This window comes from Ursus arctos, unplaced genomic scaffold, assembly GCF_023065955.2.
Source record: "Ursus arctos isolate Adak ecotype North America unplaced genomic scaffold, UrsArc2.0 scaffold_18, whole genome shotgun sequence".
Lineage (NCBI taxonomy): Eukaryota > Metazoa > Chordata > Mammalia > Carnivora > Ursidae > Ursus > Ursus arctos.
In genome coordinates, this window is record NW_026622852.1 from 31,052,248 (window position 1) to 31,070,318 (window position 18,071).

Genomic DNA, 18,071 nt, shown 5'->3' on the forward strand with positions numbered 1-18,071 from the left:
ACCCCTGGAAACGAAACAGTGCACTTCAGTTATTGAAGAATTGAGTAAAAATTTGTTAGAGAATGCTCTTTCTCAGACTATACTTAATTAAGCTCTAACATTTCACCAAATGACCTAGAAGAAGTAAAATGCATTTTTTTTTGTTCATTGCATTTGGCTCATTAACGAATGATCCTCATCATTTAATAGTATGAGTTGTTAATTTATAACCCAGATCATATTCTGCTGTCTCAGCATTCTTTTTTATTTAATTGATATTTTCTCTAGATAAAATATTTAGGGAACATATTCACGTATGAAAAGGAATGCTGAACATAGATACTAGTTATTCTATTTTTCTTCAAATTTCCTTGATTCAAGTAGAGAATTATAAAAAGCTCATATAAAGATAATTACAATCAGCAACCAGAAAAGAACTGAGTGACACTAGGTCTTCTCTGTCACCTTGGATGACATGCTCTGAATAATCATTCCTTCAGGTTAGAAGAGGTGTTTGGCCTTATGACAAAACTCATATTCCTAATTAACCTCAGACTAATGCATGGGGTATTTAAAAAATTGTGGCTGAGTGCTTGTAGCCAATTTTCTCCATTTAACCTATGTGAGTTCCTGGGTTCATGTTTATATCATGCTGGAATCATGTGTAGGAGAGACGTGGGAAGATCCGTGTGCACCATGTATCTCCCTGGCTCACACAGACTCTCTAATTGGGCCTAATGATAGAAAATTGCGGTGTTTAAAATGGTATGAGGTTAGCCGTTCTGACATAGCCTGTCCCAACTTTGCATGGAAATGTCTATGAGGTACAAGGAAAATTCTGAAACTATATTACACCACCTAAGAAGATTGAAGAAAGAAAGTTTATTGGCGGAGGGTGGATTAAGAAATATCTCCTCATCTTCCCTGTCTGGTGCAACCATGCTTTACCTTTTGGAACAGACCCATTTGGAAAAAAGAAAAGATAGAAAAATACCGTGATTTCTCCTATTCACCATTTTCGCTGTCTTAGGGATCTAGGTCTGATCCTCTTTTCTTCAGAATCAATGATTTTTAAGATGACAAAAGGACAAAATTCCACCTCCCTATCTTTTTATGTTCATTAACACAAAAGGTTTCTAGAAAACACCAGAGTTGGAAGAAGGGGCACATGGTTTGGTATTGAAGAACAAAGGAACAGATGGATCAGGGTTAGAATCTTACCTCTTCCATTTAATAGTGGAGAGGCTTTGGGAATGTGACTTATTCTTCCTGAGCTTCTTTCCCCATCTGCTGTTAATATGGAGACAGTAATATTTATCTTGTAGAATTATTGTATGGATTTGAGATATAAAGTCTCCAATACAGTGTTGGCACATGGTAAGCATTCAAGACATGGTGGTGGTTGTTGTTGTTGTTGATGATGATGATGATGATGGTGTTGATGTGTAGATTCCAAGAGGTCAAGCATTACGGTTAAAGGGGGAGACTGAAGATAGATGGCTGTTTTAGTTCATGCTGGGGGAAGTAGTTATTTTTTTTTTAATGATTTTTTATTATATTATGTTAGTCACCATACAGTACATCCCCGGTTTCCGATGTAAGGCTCGATGATTCATCAGTTGCGTATAACACCCAGTGCACCATGCAATACGTGCCCTCCTTACTACCCATCACCGGTCTATCCCATTCCCCCACCCCCCTCCCCTCTGAGGCCCTCAGTTTGTTTCTCATAGTCCATAGTCTCTCATGTTTCATTCTCCCTTCTGATTACCCCCCCTTTCTTTATCCTTTTTGGGGGAAGTAGTTATTATTCATTGGATTGGTTCAGTATATCAGAGATCCAAGTGTGGGGGCAAGGAGAACCCCTCATCTCAGAATAGAATAGCTGTCTGTTAGAAGCCGGGATGGAGACAGTATAACCCATTGCTAACCTGTAATCTAATCAATGCTCCAGCTATAGATTTGAGTAAGAAAGATCCAACACCCAATTAAAAAGCGGGCAAGAGAAATCGATTTACCTGATTTTTGGCAAATACTTCATTTAAAAAAAAAATCTCACTACATCTAAAGATAAAAAGCCCAAAACTCAATATGGGACATTTGGAAAAAGATTATAACACAGGGGAGAGTAAATATGATCCTGAAGACTCAGAAGAAGAGCACATTTCTGAAAATGAAATACTGTGGGGCTAAGAAGATTTCAGGTATTTATTTTATATCATTCATAGAATTTAAGATTTGTGAACTGAGAAAAGAAATTAATTAGAGAATAAATTGAGATGAAAAGATAGGAGGATAAAATGAAGAGGAAAATAGATTGATCAAAATATAATTGTAAAAAAAGGAAGTGCAATAGCAGAATTGATAACAATAGCTAGTAATTTTTGAGTGTCAACTTTGCTTTACATGTATTAATTCATTGTATTCAACTCTATGAAACAGTACCTATTATTATCTCTATTATACAGATGAGAAAAACCAAAGTATGGAGAGGATTAGAAATGCAGCTACGGTCACAGAGTTGGTTAAGAGAAAAACCCATATTTCCAATCCAGGTGGTTCAGAGGGAGTGCACTTAACTAGTGCTCTGTACTGCCTTGGAGAGAGCTAGAGCAGAATTAGTGCTACTAAAGACAGAAATAGTTAGGAGAACACAAACCTAGGAACATTCACGGAATATGGAGAAAAGAAGAACAGATGAAAGAAACAATGAAAAGATGTAGAAAACAGAGATTGATGAGTGAACCTAGGATTCTAGGTACCTGAAGGGAAAAATAAACAAATAGAACAGAAATAATGATCAGAGTTATAATTGATAAAAATGTTCCTGGGTTGAAAAGTTATCTTTGTATGTAGACAAAATAGGGCTCTAGCACTCCAGTACAAGATTTAAAAAGAAATCCACACTTAAATACAGACCAAGTTTTTGAATGAAAGGGAAATAAATTCTCAAGTATTCAAGGGGAGGGGGAGATAGAAGAAAAACCACCGGCCTCAGTTTCTTCTTCTGTATCATTAAATGTCAGAAGACAATGGAAGAACATTTACAGAATTTTGAGGGAAAGATGTTGTGACCAAGAAATTTGTACCCAAATAAGTGATCTTCCAAGAAGTGGAGTCAACAGAAAAACATAAGAGAACAAAACTCATGTATTCAAGGACTCAGAAAATGTTTTACTTTTAAAATAATATTTGAAGGCATATTCTAAATAACAAATACATGAAGAAAAAATAGTGATTTGCAGTGATAAATGAAACAAAATATAATTGGCTGGCAAAACAGACTGTATAATGCTGCCAAGTGCAACACTGAATTCAAACAGTTTTAACAGCAGTTCATTTAGACCCACAGACAAGCTAAGTCCAAACTGTTTTCGCAGTAACTCCACACAAGTAGACTTGTGTTCCAGATGAGACCACGGATTATTCCAGCAACTGGCCCAGTTATAAATTCTGACCAATTCCTGCCTAGAACGTCCTTACTTCCATTTGAAACTCTGTGACTAACACCAGTCTCTGAAATCTTGAAATTCCTCACTAAGCTCCTCTTCCCTTTAGGAGACCCCACTGAGACCTCCTTAACATAATGCTCTGTTCTGCTGAGCAAGTGTGATAAAACCCAGTTTTGTATGATCAGCAGGCCTCCCCAGTGTCTGTGTGAGTATGGAAAGTCTGGTAGTGAGCACTAAAACATAAAACACAGCAAAGCAGATTATAAAGCCGAATGCAAATGTCAAAATAGTTTTCATGAAAACAAAATTAGGGTAAAAATAGTAACAGATGGAAAATATAAAGAACGGAAAGTTACATCATTAGAAAAGTAGCAGTATGTAAAATTATGCTAAAATGTTAATTGCAGTGGACTTTAAATAGTTTTTCATTTTAACGTTTAAAATATTTTTAGCATTTTTAAGTTTTAATATTTTTAACAGTTTAAGGTATTTTTGAAAAGTAAAAGTAACTTAATGGAGCTATAAGTGGATCAGTGCTTCCAAGATACCAATGAAAATCTAGTAAAGCCACATGCCAGTTACAATAGTAAATAAAAATGAGTAAAATCTCCTTATTAAAAGACTAAGACTCTCAGATTGCCTATAAAAATATAATCTAATTACTTGTATCTGCAATAGACATATCCAATTAAAAATTAACTTATTAAAGCTGAAAGGAGAAAATAGGCAAAAATACTTTGTAAACAAAAATAAAAAAATAGTTTGTAATATTATCAGGTAATTTAAATACTTGATGAAAAAGGTTAATTTTATTAATAAAGAGTACTTCTACAATAAAGTCTTAACTATCATGGCGTTTTGTGAGCTGGATAGAAATTACTAAAGCAGCAGTGAAATCTGCTTTTCCCCATTAGATTGGCAAAGATTTAAAAGACACTTAATACCTAGTGATGTGACTGCAAAGAGACAGGAACTGTTGATATTTATGTGGGAGTAGAACTTAGAATCAGCTTTTACACAATTGCCCAGCAATATCTACAAAAATCTTGAGCAGTATGTATACACTATACTACACATAGCCATTAATTCTGCATCTAACACATTCATTCAAAGCAAATAATTGGAGAACTTTGCAAAGATGAATATAAAGGATATATATAGCAAAGTCATATATGGTAATAAAAATGGATAGCTATCTCACTCTCCAATATAGGGAATTGGTTAAAGTGTAGAATATCCATATAATGGAATAGAATGTGGTCATTATATTATTACTAATATAGAATGTGTACCTTAGACAAACACCGGGCAGTAGAACCAGGACTTAATTGTTTAGAAATTGGACCTAGATAAGTGCAGTTTTTTCTTACAACAAACAAATTCATAATATACTATTAGACGAAATTAAGTTTCATATTGTATAAAATATGTAATTTCAGTTGTGTGTGTGTGCATAGAAAAGAGAAATGGAAGTATATATGTCAAAATGAAAGCAGTGGTTATCCCTGAGTAGGGAGACAGGGTGGCGCTCTCTCTTCTATATACTTTTTTATAGTCTATGGTTTTAAAAATTATTTTATTTTATTTTATCATGGTAAGTGTATTCTCTAATCTCCATCCCCTGTTTCCTCTATCCCACCACCCAACTCTTCTCTGTAACCATCAGTTTGTTCTCTATAGTTAAGAGTCTGTTTCTTGGTTTATCTCTCTTTTTTCCTTTGCTTGTTTGTTTTGTTTCTTAAATTCCACATGAGTGAAATCATATGGTATTCGTCTTTGACTGACTTATTTTGCTCAGCATTAAACTCCTTTGCTCTATCCATGTTATTGCAAATGGCAAGATTTCATTCATTTTTTATAGCTGAATATTACATTGTATGTATATACCACTTCTTCTTTATCTATTCATTTATCAGTATATACTTGGGCTGCTTCCATAGTTTGGCTCTTGTAAATAATGCTACAATTAACATAGGAGTGCATGTATCCTTTCAAATTAGTGTTTTTGTGTTGTGGGGGTAAATATCCAGTAGTGTGATAGTATATTCATTCCTCCTTTGTCAAAGATTAATTGGCTATATAATTGTGAGTTTATTTCTGGGTTTTCTGTTCAATTCCATTGATCTATGTGTCAGTTTTTATGCCAGTACCATACTGTTTTGATTACTACTGCTTTGCAATGTAAGTTGAAATCTGGAATTGTGATACCTCTAGTTTTGTTTTTCTTTTTCAAGATTGCTTTGGCTATTTGAGGTCTTTTATGGTTCCATACAAATTTTAAGATTGTTTGGTCTAGTTCTATGAAAATGCTGTTGGTATTTTGATAGGGATTGCATTAAATCTGTAGACTGCTTTGTGTGGTATAGACATTTTAACAGTATTTGTTCTTCCAAACCATGAGTATGTCTTTCCATTCCTTTGTGTCATCTTGAATTTCTTTCATTGGTGTTTTATAGTTTTCAAAGTACAGGTCTTTCACCTCTTGGATTAAGTTTATTCCTAGATATTTTATTGTTTTTGGTACAATTGTAAATGGCATTGTTTTATTAACTTCACTTTCTACTGCTTCATTATTAGTGTACAGGAATGCAACAGATTTCTGTATGTTGATTTTGTATCCTGTGACTTTATTCAATTCATTTATCAGTTCTTGTAATTTTTTGGTGGAATCTTTAGGATTTTCTATAAATAATATCATGTCATCTGCAAAGAATAGAAGTTTTACTTCTTCCTTGCTGATTTGGATGCCTTTTGTTGTTTGATTGCTGTGTCTAGGACTTCCAGAGCTATGTTAAATGGCAGTGGTGAGAGTGGACATCTAACAATATGTTAAAAAAAAATCACATATCACAATCAAATGGAACTTATTCCTGGGATACAAAGGTGGTTTAATATTTGCAAAACAATCAACATGACATGTCACATCAATAAGAGAAAGGATAAAAACCATATAATCGTTTCAATAGATGCAAAAAGAAGTATTTAACAAAGTACAACATCCATTGATGAGAAAAAAGCCTTTGCAAAGTTGGTCTAATATCTCAACTTAAAAAAAGCCTTCTATGAAAAATCCGCAGCCAACATCATACTCAATGGTGAAAAACTAAGAGCTTTTCACCAAAGGTCAGGAACAAGACAAAGATGTCCACTTTCACCACTTTTGATTTTTAACATAGTAAGAATGGCTTACTTTAATAATCCTTAAAACACTATAAAACTATTTCCTTTAAATAAGCCCTTCCGAAGGTCATGAAAGGGAGACTTGAAAAGATGTACAGACATACCAAATTCTTGAATGAGAAGTTATATCAAATGATATCAGTTATTTTCCAGATATTGAGGCAAACTTCACAAAGGAGTGATAATTTAGATGGGTGTCTCCCCAATAAAATATTAAAATGTATTAAAAATTAGAATATGGATTTGTATTTCCCTGATGATAAGTGATGTTGAGCGTCTTTTCATGTGTCTTTTGCCATCTGTATGTCTTCTTTGGAAAAATATTTATTCATGTTTTCTACCCATTTCTTAACTGGACTATTTGTTTTTTGTTTGTTGAGTTTGTCAAGTTCTTTATAGATTTTGGATGTTAATTCTTTATCAGATATGCCATTTGCAGATATCTTCTTCCATTCCATAGGTTGCCTTTTAGTTTTGTTGATTGTTTCCTTCACTGTGCAGAAGCTTTTTTTTTTTTTTTAAAGATTTTATTTATTTATTCGACAGAGATAGAGACAGCCAGCGAGAGAGGGAACACAAGCAGGGGGAGTGGGAGAGGAAGAAGCAGGCTCATAGTGGAGGAGCCTGATGTGGGGCTTGATCCCATAACGCCAGGATCACGCCCTGAGCTGAAGGCAGGCACTTAACCGCTGTGCCACCCAGGCGCCCCTGTGCAGAAGCTTTTAATCTTGATGAAGTCCCAATAGTTCATTTTTGCTTTTGTTTCTGTTGCCTCCAGAGACATGTCTAGTAAGAAGTTGCTATGGCTGATGTCAAGGAGGCTGCCGCCTGTGTTCTCCTTTAGGATTTTGACTTATTTCCTATTTATAACTATAGTATCAACAATAGCCAAATTATGGATAGAACCCAAATGTCCATTGACATTGATGAGTGGATAAAGGAGATGTGGTATATACATTCAATGGAATATTACTCAGCCATCAAAAAGATTGAAACCTTGCTATTTGCAATGACATGGATGGAGCTGGAGTGTATTATGCTAAGTGAAATAAGTCAGTCAGAGAAAGACAAATACCATGTGATTTCACTCATATGTGGAATTTAAGAAACAAAACAGATGAACATAGGAGAAAGACAAAAAAGAGAGGGAGGCAAACCATGAGAGACTCTTAACTATGGAGAACAAACGGAGAGTTGCTGGAGGGGAGGTGGGTGGGGGGAGGGACTAAATGGGTGATGGGTATTAAGAAGGACACTTGTTGTGATAAGCACTGGGTATTATATGTAAGTGATAAATCACTAAATTCTACTCCTGAAACTAATATTATACTCTATGTTAATTAACTAAAATTTGAAAAAAACTTGAAATATTCAAATAAAAATTAGAATATGGGGAAAAAAAGGATCCTAATGAGAGACATATTGATGGAATAGGAAGAAGAGTCCTGAAAGATTCGTCTGATAAAGGTTACATTTTAAATCAGCAGGAAAAGATTGAATGTATCATAAATCAGGCTAGACAGCAGACTAAACAGTTTTGGAAATGTTACCTCATACCACATCAAAATAAATTCCACTTGAGTTAGAGACATAAGTGTTCCCAAGAGAACTGCTAAGAGGCTATAGAATAGGTAAATAAATGTAGAAGTACTGATGTAAATATAGGTGACTATAGCTACATATCATCTAGAGGTATGAAAATCTAAGTATCCCACTGCAAGCAGAAACCATAAAATATACAATGGGAGATTTTGTACAAAAAGAGTAAAATGTTCCCTCAGGTGAGAAACACCATAAATAAAAATAAAAGATGCATAAATGGTGTATTGCTTTTGTAATCTGTGCTAATTTTTCCACAGTGAGAATGGTACTTGGTTGTCTTTAAGAGGACCTGATGTACAGATGATGATGGAGAGGCAGAGCATGGGAGTTAAGGGGACTTTGGTGCCACACAACATCCATTTCAATCCGAGAATATTTTTTTGTGTGACATGGGTAGTTCAACCTAACCTCATTGTGCCTCAGTTCCCTGATCTTTGTAATGAAGATAGAACCTACTTTAGAGTGGTCAGTATTAAGTGTGTTAATTTGTATGCATGGCTTTTAGAATAGTGCCTATTATATAGTGAGCACTCTAAGTGATAGCTTTTATTCTATAAGACCCTTTGAGTTCCAACATGCTATGATCCTATGGAGAACTAAAGAGTGAATGGGAGCTAAGAACAAATTTCTCTTTGCCAGTAGAATAATTGACTTCAGGAGAGGGCAACAGATCCTCGTGAATTGTGCTTTTAGTTCAAGGTTTAACAGAAGCTTGTGGTCCTAGGCAGTGGTCAAAAAGGACCAGTTGGTAGGGCTGAAATGACATTACTGACATAGAAGAAGAAACAGAACAAGAAACAGCATGTCCCTTTTATTATCTATATAAGCAAAGCAAATGTATAAAATGATAGCACAAACTGTACTGCAGAGGGAAGGAGTGGGTGAGCAGACAAATTCTCTTTGTTTATTCTAACACATAGATAGTAAATGCAATTTCAATTTTCTCCGAGTTTTTCTCTATCCAAGAAAGCTGAAATTCTGGATATACTGGCTATAAATAGTCCCTTTTCTCAACGTAGTCTTATTTCCTGTTTGACTTTGTGGCAGTGTTTTGATGAGCTGTTTCATTGTTTTTCCATGGTTGTCCACATGACACACACCTACTAAACCGTGATGAAAATAATAGATATGTTGAGGAGAAGACAAGTAATTTTAAATCCACCATGTGTCCACATGGTATCTGCACCAGGGAAAAGAGAAGAGAAGTAGCAATTGACTGAAATACAACTGTTTTGAAGCTGATTGGGAAGAAACATATGACTAAAACACATAATGGGTTTGGAGGTTCACTTTTTTTACTTTTAAAATTATTATGTTCTTTTCTTGGTACAAAAGCAACATATGCTAATTGTAGAGAAAAAGGGAAACATAGACAAGAAAAATAACATGATCTATAATCTCAACCCTGGAATTTAGAGAAGATTAAAGAATGAATGTGGACAAGGAGCAAACTACTCTTTTAAGAGTAGAACATTTTGGTATATATCCCTCTGATCTTTTACTTTATCGTTGTGCAAAAATGTAGTCAAATGATATTTGGTGTTTTATACTTCTTTTTCACTTAATATATTACACATATATAGTAATGGAGTTGTATGAACCAAATTTTAATAGCCGTATAAAATTCTATTATAAAATCTATTGTAATTGGCATAATTTATTTAACCTATCTCCTGATTTTGGATATTTTAGATTACCTCTATTCTGTGACCATTGTTGTACAGAAATATTTGGGGACATGAGTTATTTCCTTAGCATAAATTCTTAGAAATTATATTGCTAGTTCAAAGTTTATGTATATTTTAAGGAACTTGATACTTTGCCAAATTGCTCTGAAGGAAGGTACTACCAACGTATGATTTACATTTATGCACCAGCTTGTATAAGAATGCCTAATTCTCCTTATCTTCAGCAACTTTAGGCATTCCAGCTATTGTTTATCTTCTCATCCTGATTGGACTAGTGGTACTGGAACAACTGATTACACATACAGAAAAAACCCCCACCAAACTTAAAGGTCTACTTCACACTATAAACAAACCTGATTGAAAATAAATCATTGATGTATATTTAAATGGCAAAATTATTAAGTTTCTGGAAGAGAACATGGGAGAATATCTTTGTAAACTTGGAGAAGGCACAGATTTCTTTTGAAAAGCACTAGCCATAAATGAAAAAAATATGAAAAAAATGAATAGACTTTATCAAAATTAAATATGCCTTCTCATCAAAAGACGTTGTTAAGAGAATGGAAAGCCACAGATGTGAAAGAATATTCCCAATACATATATATGATGGAAAGATTATATCTGTGCTTTTCTCTGCATGCGAATTTTACCTCAATAAAAATATATATTTCTGATATATTAAAGATTTCAATGTAGAAAAATAGAATAATGAAATTTAGGAGCATATTCTCATAATCTTGGATGGGGAGAACTTCCTAAACAAGAAACCTAGCTGCAATAAGAGACTATTATATTCAATTTCAAAAAACATAAAAGTATGTATGTTTAAACATAATGTAAATGAAAGCAAAAGATAGAAGACAAAAAGGAAAAGTATTTCAACATCTGTGATGGACAAAATTTAACAAGCTTAATAAGAAAGACTTCCTATAAATGGATAAGAATCAGGCAAATGACATAATAAATAATGGTCCTAGTATATGCACAGATAATTCACAAAAAGAAGAGTGCAGATAGTAAGGACATGAAAAGATGCTTTATTTCACCAGTATTCAGGGAAATAAGAATTAAACCATTAGTGTGGTAAAAATGGGAAATTTTGGACGCACTAAGTGTTGGTGAAAATACAAAATGGGTGGTGACTAACATAATATAATAAAAAATCATTATTAAAAAAAAATACAAAATGGGTTGTTGTACATTGCTGGTTGGAATTTGAATAGCTAGAACTTTTGGGGAAAGTATCTGGCAATATCTATGAAGGTTTAAAATACATCATATCATTTGATCTTGTAATCCCTTTTGGTAATTTTCACAAAGAGCAAAAGCGTAAGTGTTTAAGTATGTATGAATAAGGATATTTATTTAATGTTGTTTGCACTGGCAAAAAAACAAGCTGGAAACAACTTGAAGGAACATTAAGAGGAGAATGGTTGGATAAATTATAATAATCTTTACTACAAACTGTTATACCAAAATTAAAAAGAGTAAATCCATATATATTGAACTGCAAGGATTCCAATGATATCATGTGAAAAAAATCAAGTTGGAGATTAATGTATAACATATTATCCTATTTCAGATTAAAAAGAAATGCTAACATAAATTTGTACCTTATTGGAGCATAAACATGTAATGCTTCTGTTTTTTTTCAATAACTGTCACTTTCATATCTTTTTCACATTTCCTCCCTGCTGAGTAATAGGAATGCTTAGTAATATTCAGCTAAATCCATAACTTTTCAATTTTTAGAATCTCATTTTGGTTCTCAAGACTCAGCCAAAGAGATTGGCTTACCCCGTATTGATTCACATCCATTGTTGATAAAAGATGGAATTATTAGACTGCTGTTATGATCATTCCACTTGTTTTCTTTTTACTATATTTAATTAATTCCTTGTTAAATTGAGATTATTTAGAGTCGTAAAAGGTAAGTATCTAACTGGAAAACTAGTTCCCAGTGTGCATGATATAGAAAAGACTATTCAGTAGAAAGAACGTCTAAGAGACTAATACATTAAATTTCAAAAAACATAAAAATATGTTTATAAATATCTAGTGAGGTAAGTTAATAAAATGTCTTCCTTAAAAACCCACATAGAAATTATGACTCCTAATGTCCAAAGATTGTCTGTTCAGTAATAGGAGCACCTTTGTTCACTGGGTTTTCCCAAAGAATCAGAATTGATCTTATTACTGTTTATTTATAGGTCTTTCTGAGGGCATTTGGATTATTTTCAAGTGAGGCCTGAAATATAGATGCAGGAAGTCATATATATGCCTACCGCCTTTCCTTGTGTTTTCCTCTGGTTCACATGAGTGTCCTTATTCCCTCTCCCACAGTTTGTAGCCCTGGTCATTTCCCACTTGACTTCTATTCTCATACCATTGGTGAGATAACTCTGTTGATTTCTCTTGGGTCTGTTCTGTTCTTTCCTTAGCCCAAGGATAAAACCTCTTATATCCTAGGACTTTGTTTTTATTCTCTTTGTCAATGGTTAAGATTATGTACTCTCTTCTCTTCCCATGCCCCAATATCACTATTCAAAGTAGCTGAGAACTTGGCACAGTAGCTGAACTCTCCACCTGATACTGGCCCTGGCCATGATTCTGATTTCTAAGAGTGGTCCACAAAGATGGCAAGTTACATGGGGCTCAGGATTTGCAGCCCCATAAACAAAAATCACATACAGGGTATTTCTGTGTAAGTAATTGCTTTCACCCTTGACCTGATCCTATTGATACAATACCCACTGCTGCTGCTGGAGAGAAAAATCTTGAAATGTTTATAGAAAGTCATGATTCATAAAATGCAAATCATAAAGCAAAGACATAGAGAGCTGGAAAGGACACAAGCCAAACCCTTTCCTAGTCAAGAAAGCACAAGCTCAAGAGACTCACCCAAGGTCACACAGCTGGTTTATCTGCAAGCTCAGAACTAGGAGTCAAGTCTTGGTACTTGCTGTTGAGTTGTTTATTTGTGAAATGGAAAACTGAAACAGGGTGGGAATGCAAATCCTGATAACTTATGTTTCTTCCTGCTCACTTAAAAATACCCCCCAAACAACCTGAAAGTTTTAAATTGTGCTTCGTCACACTGTCTGTTTTACCAATTTGAGAGTCTTAAGAAGGAATCCCCTTGTAAAATACTTGTCTTTTGTGTGTTAAGGTGTAAGAGGTTTTTCACAGATAATTGTAAATTAGTTTATTAACATTTCTGTCTTCCTAACACCTTGCCATTGTCATTTAAGGAATAGAAGGTAATTTTGTAATGTGCAGATACCTGTTGCACATTAGAATTACCTAGGGAACTTTTTTTTTTTCAAGATTTATTATTTATGAGAGATAGAGAACATGCAGACATGAGCCCGGGGGAGGGGCAGAGAGGGAGGGAGACAGGCAGACTCCCCCCCCTCCCCCCCCCCCCCCCCCCCCCCGAGCGGGGAGCCTGATGCGGGGCTCCATCTCAGGACCCCGAGATCAAGACCTGAGCCGAAACCAAGAGTTGGACGCTTAACCTACTGAGCCACCCAGGCATTTCTCTTCAGATCAAATAAGTCTTTTACCTTTTACCCGGGGAGCTTTTAAAAAAAATATCAATGCCTCCAGGCCCCACCTTTAGAGATTGAGATTTGTTTGGTCTGCAGAGAGACTCAGGCATGGATACTTTTAAAAAGACTCCTAAATAATTCTAACATACAGCCAGAGCTGAAAACCATAACTTGAGAGTAGTGATTCTCAAATTGTGGTCTCTGGTCCAGCAGCTTTGGCCTGCCCTGGAAATTTGCTTGAAATGCAAATTCCCAGACCTTCCTTAAACCTATTGAATCAGAAACTCTTGAGGTGGGGCCCAGCAAGCAAGTTTTAACAGGCTCCCCAAGTGATGCTAATGAATGCTAACATTTGAGAAACCACTGGTCTAGCCCAGGGATGGGCAAACTCTATGTCCTGTTTTTGTAAACAGTTTCAGGGGAACACAACCATACTCATTCATTTATATATAATACAGTGACAGAGTTCAGTAGTTGTGACCAAGACTGCATGACCCACAAAACCTGAAATATTTACAATCCAGCCTCTTAAAGAAAAAGTTCGACCCCTCAACTGTGCTTTTCAAAATGTTTTTAATGTAGTGAGAATTTTTTTTATTGAAGTATAGTGACACACAACGTTACATTAGTTTCAGGTGTACAACATAGTGATTTGACAATTCTATACATTATGCTGTGCTCACCATAGATGTAGCTACCATCTGTCACCAGTCAACGCTATTATAATACCATTGACTATAATCCCTATACTGTACTCTTCATCCTTATGACTTTTTCATTCCATAACTGGAAGCCTGTACCTTCTACTCACCTTCACCCACTTTGCCCATCCCCCATTCCCCTGGCAACCATTAGTTCTCTGTATTTATGGATCTGTTCCGGCTTTGTTCATTTTTTTTCGATTCCACATATAAGTGAAATCATATGGTATTTGTCTTTGTCAGACTTATTTCACTTAGCATAATGCTGTGTAGGTCTGTCCATGTTGCTGCAAATATATATATATATATATACACACAAAATTTTCTTTATCCATTTATCTATTGATGGACACTTGGGTTGCTTCCGGATCTTGACTATTGTAGATAATGCTGCAATAAACATAGGGTACATATATCTTTTTGAATTAGCATTTTTGTTTTCTTAGGGTAAATACCCAGGAGTGGAATTGGAATTATATGGTATTTCTGGATCATATAGTATTTCCATTTTTAATTTTTTGAGGAACCTCCATATTGTTTTCCACAGTGGCTGCACCAATTTACAGTCCCACCAACAGTGCATGAAGGTTTCTTTTTCTCCATATCTTCACCAACACTTGTTATTTCTTTTTGATTCTAGCCATTCTGACAGGTATAAGGTGATATCTCATTGTGGTTTTGATTTGCATTTTCCTGATGATTAGTGATATTGAGCATCTTTTCAAGTGTCTGTTGGCCATTAGTATGTCTTCTTTGGAAAAATGTCTATTCTGGTCTTCTGTGCTTTTCAAACTTCAATATAGAGATGAATCACCTGGGGATGTTATTAAACTGCAGCCTCTAGTTCAGTGGACCTGTGATGGGGCCTGAAATCCTAATTTCTAACAGCTTCCAGGTGATAGTCAAGTTGCTGGTCTGTGAAGGACACTTTGGATAGCAAGGGCCTAGAGCAATGCTGTCTAATAGAAACACAGTGTGATGAGACATCTTGATAGGGACTCTCAAAATAGTTGGAGAGGTTTTTGTAGGGAAGTTTCTAAAAGCCCTGAAATCTTTGGTGTAGGTGGTTAAAGTTACATTAAATCCAGAAAGGACCTTATATAGGGTGACCATATAATGTACATTCCTAAACTAGGACACTTTTGAGAGTGAAAAAGCATATTATTAATAAAATAGCCAGGAGAACCGGTGTAAATTGGGACTGTCCTGGACAAACTGCGTGTATGGTCACTTTGGTTACAAAGAATCTAATCCAGTAGTCCTTGAAAGTTGGGCTATATCCTGCGAGGAATTTTTTCCGAAACAAACATGTAGTAGGGGATGGGAGGAGAGTGTGGTGGAGAGAGCAGCTGTTTACCAGAATTTGGTGATAGGAATGGCATGTAGTTTACAACAGCTCTGTTGGTGACAGTCTTGTCTCTGCCCCATACCCCCATCCTGAAACCCACACTTATGGGCACAGAGGTATTAGGGTCACGAAGCAGCTAGGTCAGGACTAGAAGCCAGAGCCTAGCACTGAGCCTGGCACAGAGAAGGTGTTGATTATGCATTTATTGACTGGCTGCCTGACAGAATGCACAGGTCTTCTCTTCTAGTCTGTTACCTTTCCTTCTGGATTCTGTCAGTTTCTGGGACGGAGCAGCCAGAAGCTTGCGCATGCGCATGCGCATGCGCAAGTGCAGACTCCAGGAAGGGAGGGGGCGCTCTCACCATCCTTGCTGCAGTTCCTTCCGTAATGTGTGACCGGGTCTTCCTGCCACTCAGCTGTGTAAATTCCGGAGGTGAGGCACACAACCCCAGCCACTGGAGGACCGGGGAGCTTTTGTTAGAAATTGCTTTGCCCGCAGAGACTCTGAGCACAAACCTAATCATCAGCTTTAATTGGTAGCCCCGTGACTGAGGTGCTGGGGAAAAGGACTGAGGGAGAAAGAGGGTGACAGAGGCAAAGGACTGCAGAACATCGCTTCCAGCCACCACGTGCCTGCCCATGTGATGCAGGGCAGCCGGCAATAGAGGCGCCATATTTTCTGGGTCTAGCCTATCAGTAAATAATGGGGCACAGATGTTGCTGAATATTTTATGATTAACTTGCCCCAGGGGTCCCTAAATGTTTTATAATTTCAGGATAAAGAAAGCATCCAGGGCTGTGTAATTCTTAGCAAGTTCAGCATCATTTTAATGCTTAATATAGACATTCCTTCTCACACTTTTAGAAGATGGCAGTAGCCATAGAGGTTAAAGCTTCCGTTTAATGTGAACAGTGTGAACACAGGAAAATAACGTCTAATCTAAGGGGTGGAGACTAATTTCAGGACCGCTGTAATGATTCTGTGCTTTGAATTTTGACAAAATCTTGAACACTGAGATGGACGCCTTTTGCTTCTTGGGGGAGGGGGAGTTGGAGTGTTTTCTTTATGAGCGGGAGGTAATTTGTTTATAGGGGACAAATTCATCTCAAGCTTCGGTCTCCTCATTGTTAGGAGGCCCTCTGAATCTTCCTGGCTCTCTGTTCTTAACCCACACCTACATCATCTTAAACAGCAGAGGGCGCCCTGCTTCAGCAAGCTGAGGGATCGCCCCAGAGTGAGGACCAGATGATCCGGGTTATATGTGTGTCTACTCTTAATTTATGTCTTCGCATACTTTGAGCGAACTCACAGTGAAATCCTGCTCCACAGGTCAGGGTAGGGGGTTCGAGGGGTTTGGGGGTGTGGGTGGGTGGCAAGATGTAATTAGAGAGTTGGAGGGAATGGCCGTACCCTGCAGGGTAGTGGTGAAGCACATGGATTTGGGAGGGTGAACTTGGATTCAAATTCTAGCATTGCTTCTTACCAGCTCTATGCCCTTGAGTGAGTTATTTTTCCTCTTTGCAGTTTCCACATTAATGAAATGGTGATGAATACTTACTTGTAAAGTCCTTGGCACAATGCCTGGCCCATAGGAAGTGCTCAATAAATATTAGCCTTGAAAATAGGCAAGCAAGCAAATAAGCGATTGTCTTCAGGTTCAGGCTAGGGAAAGAGAGAGGCAGAAAATGAGTAGGGAGCTGCTTTCCTACCACGCTGGAATAAAACATTTTGGAAATTATTACACAGACTAGGGTTTTATGTATATGCATAAAGCTCTAAGGTGCTTTACGTATATGCTCATTGGCTGATTGATTAAAAACAATCCTTTATAAGATGTGAATAGGTTTTGCTATAATTTCTTGTTAGTTTTCCATTTCTTTGGGAGGTGCTGGTATTCTTTCACATCTAAATTATTTAACAGTGTGGAAGTCTAAAATAGAAGTTTGACATTGTTCTCTGAAATAATCCTGTGCTTTTTCAGAGAAACGCTTGATACAACTAAGAATAAAACCAATTTAAAGAAGAAGAGTGATATAAACTGCTTGGAGGTGCTTTCCACACGTTGTTCCAGATTTGGGGTCTGAAGATACAAAGGAAATGGCTTTTTGCCACACTTCACTTTGAATGGTAGGAACCTTCTTTGACATAGTTGATAGAATTTCAGAGTTTCTAAGGTTTTCACACTTAAGAAAAAAATATACCTTACCTGTTTCTACCCCCTCAATTAAATAAAAATCTCTTAGCGTGAGGCTAGGTTAGCAGCACTTTTACAAGTTTCTCAAGTGATTCTAATATGTACCCAGCGGTGTGAACCCTTGTTCTACACCAACTTATTTTACTGATGGGAAAAGTACTTGTGCATCTTCCATGCAGCTTTCAGGGTAGAGAGGCTTAAAATAGAAATCCATCAGGTTAAAAATATTCAGTGACCCCCACCCCCCTCCCTCTGCCATCTCTTTCCAGTTTTCAGGACAAAGTTCAGGATCTTCAGCTTAGCATACAACTCCTTTCAGTATTTGTCTCTTGCTATGCATCTCACCTCAATTTTTCTGTTCGCTTTACTTCTCCC

The 18,071-nt window shown here is 36.3% G+C and overlaps 1 protein-coding gene across 2 annotated transcripts in view; it reads left to right on the top strand.

Annotated features, from left to right (window-relative positions):
• Window positions 1-18,071, top strand: part of PLPPR1 (phospholipid phosphatase related 1) — a 582,239-nt gene that overhangs the window by 36,238 nt on the left and 527,930 nt on the right. For both annotated transcript variants that reach the window (XM_044386778.3, XM_057313626.1), the window contains exon 2: window positions 17,484-17,629. The gene's annotated coding sequence lies outside the window, so the exon portion shown is untranslated. The remainder of the gene's footprint in view (window positions 1-17,483; window positions 17,630-18,071) is intronic.